Below are 4,101 nucleotides of genomic sequence, written 5' to 3' on the forward strand. Positions count from 1 at the left end.
CAGCAAGTTGCAGCAACAAAAGCAGCTCAAAACCAAAAAGTCCCGCAGTCTTTCAAGAATTTGCTTTCGAACCCGTTCTTCTTTTTATTATTATTCAGCGCAAGCAACCGTTTTCTGCGTCTCCGACGGGTTCTTCGTACTCAATTTTTTTCCCCTCTTTTTGCGACTCTTCAATCCGAAAATTTGCATTCAGCTACAAAAAAAGAGCGAAGCAAGCTACAGCTGTTTGCAGTAGCAGTATCAACTTCACGTTTTTGATTGTTTATTATTTTGCATTTCAAATTGCATCGATAAGTCGTAAATTCGTCAAAATTGATGTGGCAAGCTGATTATGATGGTGGCAATGCCGTTTGGAAGCCAATCCATGGTTTTCCGATCCATTCCGTATTCGTTCGAGATCGTTTTGATTTCACAATGCACAATGCACAAACACGAATGTCATTTCAACTATTCTCATTCTATATTTTCCAGCATTCCCTCGTTAATGTGCTGCCTTCCGGAGCGCATTTCATTGGATTAGATTTCACTTTGTCTGTCGCATGTCTCGGTTCCGATGACAAGCTGACAGTGGACTGATGTGCCATCATTTGGACTTGGTGAAGTTTTAGCGGGGAATCATATCAACAACAACAGCAAACATACATTTCCATTTTAGTTCACAAGCACACAGAATTATTGATTTCAAAAGTATGTGCTTTGTACTTGCATTTGAAGCGATACATTGGCGGCAAATATGAAGACATTACGTTTGATCAAGTTGATTTTAGGACGAAAGAAAAAAAATTGTGCGGCAAATCACAGTCGAAGATTTGCAATGGAATGCGATTTGAATGTCTGACGATCGCTTGATGACATTGGGAGAATGAATCTCTCATTCGTACATGAACCTAACGGTTTTTGACATTTCTGGTGACTTATTGAATATTGTATTTTTGAACTGTATTGAAAATGTATTCATGGTGCATAGAGAGTTGATGTTCGTCATTATGCACTGATGTGTATCAAATAAGCCTTAAATGACTATGTTTTTCATCTAGTTACTTGATTAGGTTTGGGGTTATTTTTCACGCGCCAGATCAACTGATTTATTACATCCGCTTTTTTCTATTGAACATTTTCAAACTATTGCAAGGTCCGAGGATAATGCAAATTGCCGTGCAACTAATCATACGAATAGTAACTAATTAATTCGTGTTTCATATGGGTGTTTTGTAAATTGGCAAACCGCAGAAAGCCTCTAAACTATACGCATGCATAGACTGTGCTTAGTGAGGAAGTCATGAGGCCATAATGCTAATTTAATCTTCAATCGTAAAACTTTATTACTGAATCGCATCCATTCAAATGAATTCCACAATAATTCCGCTAATCAAATTGTGCCTGGTCGCTGGCATAGAACTAAACTAATGAATTCGTATCAATAACTTTCAATTCGATTTGATTCATATTCAGAGGTGGTCACAAAACGAATTACGAAGCGCACACCAAAATCATATGTAAAATCGTAACTAATCGCAAGAGCAAAATCAAATCGCTTTCGCATCGATGATGATGGCTGTAACCTTTTGCCCGGGCTTAGCCCGGTTACCGTTGGCGGCATTGTTATGACGTGCGTATTCGAGCATATTTAATTTATGAAAATCTGTAAATACCATTCCGTTCAATTCGACGAATATGATTTCGCTCCTTGTATATTTACATTTTAAAATATCTGATTTCGTGTGTCATTATTGTTCGATTAATTAATTTATGTAATCGAATTATCGATTGTGAGCCGTATACATTGCAAATCCTCGTTACAATCGTATGCATCACTATAGAATTATATAAATTAAATAAATTGACTTTTTGTCTCCTGAAAATCATTCATTTTTGAGCCGTAGAAGTTTTATATAAAAACTACAACATCCAAACGCGTATGCAAATAATTATCGAAAATACTGGCAACGAACGAGCCGAGTGGCTTTTTTGGTTATATGCGTGCGCTTGCATTTACTTCAGGCTGGATAATTTTTCGTTATGGCTGTCATATCGACGGGTCGGACAGGCGACATATTTTATTTGCGATTTTGTTTTCATGTATGCATTTCATTTTTTTTCATTTCAACATAATTGCCGATAAAGTAAATGGGCAACATTGAAACGCGTCATAACACATAATAGTAATCAAATCAAAATTGGAGGCGACAACGAATGACAAAAAAGAGTCACTTCATAGCAAGTCAAACTTTTGCATGAATAATAATAATAATTACAGTGCATGCATACAATAGTTTGAGGGATGTTTTACAAATTTTATCTGATCACACAAATATTAGATGACATCATTTCAACAGCATGTCCTGAGAGTGTCATTGTGTGCTAATACAGTTGATTCCGGTTTAATGATCAATACCACACGCTAAACAAATTGATCACCGTCATTCACTGGATTTTATGTAAAATATCGATTCGTGTTCAACAAAGACTGCCACTTCGTATTTTATTACCGCAAACGACCAGTTTTGTGTATGTGTGCGTCAGTGCGCTGCGTACTATGCTACAGTTGTCTCGCTTTTTTGTTAATTGTTATCATTTGCATGTGAATATGCCTGAGTTATATAGTATCTTTTATGGTGCGGCACCCAATCGAATCCCCAGATAAGTTTAATCACTGAAAAGAATAATTTCAACATGTTGGGATTAGTGAAATTGATCTCTCGATTGCACGAACAATGGAATCGTCATGTAGTCTTAAGTCGATAATGTGTGGCTTATTTGCATAGCATTTTCTTCGTTCCATTTCTTTCGAGGCGTTTAAACCCTTGAATTGTTACATGTTACACAATGTTGATGCCCCTCCACACACAAACACAGACACACTCGCAGCATTTTAACGTATAAACGCCACCCGAACAATGCATAAATATTTAAGTCGACGATTATTTCGATATTATTTTGACATAAAATATGGACGGAAAATATGCATACAATCACGAATATTGCGCATTTGCATTTAAATTTTAAACGTTTGCAACTATTTTCAGCAATTAGATGATCCATTTATAACCATATAAACGTGAAACGAAAGTGTCATGTGCGATGTGTGTATACACATGTCGAAAGACCAAACAAGCTCGCTCGCTAAACGCGAGTTGTCGAACTTTGACAACCGCATCGAATTTACGATTATATATTTAATTTTACATTAAATCACACCACAAATACCGCTTAAATGGCACACGAAAGCAGAGACCGAAAAAGCGTTTTCCGCATCTCAATCTCCTGTTACACCTTGATAGATCATGAGACACGAGACGGTGGTGCGCCTAATTCTTTACTACCGCCTCGAAATTTGGCGAATGGGACGGGAAATTTGAAACTAAATCAGTCTCTGATTTCAGGCACCCGCTCCAAACGGGCAAATAATTTGTAGTTCGAGCTTGTGCATATGTATTTAAATTTACGATTTATAATAATAATAATGATAGTAGCGTCGTGTTGCTGAAACGTTGTCGTTTTGCATTTACCATGGTTTTTACATCGAGCCAAATTCATGTACATAGGCTCGCTAGTATTAAATAAATTATATATCATGCGGTTTAATAATTAAAGCTGGATTAAGCTTTGGTATTAGTTTGAAATGTAAAATGGGATTTGAGCTAATTTTAACGATTGAATGTAATCAACCAGACTGCAACAACGACAACCACACACTACACGACGAACAAGGACGATTCCGAGTAACTTCGCAAAATCGTTGAGCAAAAATGTGCGCTTGAAATCAAGCATATGATATGCCGGATAGAAATTATTCTGGAACCAGCGAAAAATAGCTCGTTCATTTGCTTGATAAGCCAAAAGCGTGGTGTTTATGGTTGGGTGTGGTGCCATTGCTTACCTTTTTACCACCACGAGACTGAGAATACAACAGAATTGGTGTGTGAGAATTGTTTCATAGCGAAGCGATTGTCCTCATAGTGTCGAATTGGAACGCTTGCAATAAAATGTTCGGTTAGTTTGGTATTAATCACATGACTTTTGAACTGGCTCACATTGAAACGTGTCAGAAATGGAAAATGTACATGCTCGTTGAATGCTAAGCAGTCTTTGAGTTCAAAG

Source organism: Sitodiplosis mosellana, unplaced genomic scaffold (genome assembly GCF_009176505.1).
Source record: "Sitodiplosis mosellana isolate CC-2019 unplaced genomic scaffold, AAFC_SMos_1.0 Smas_scaffold_47, whole genome shotgun sequence".
Lineage (NCBI taxonomy): Eukaryota > Metazoa > Arthropoda > Insecta > Diptera > Cecidomyiidae > Sitodiplosis > Sitodiplosis mosellana.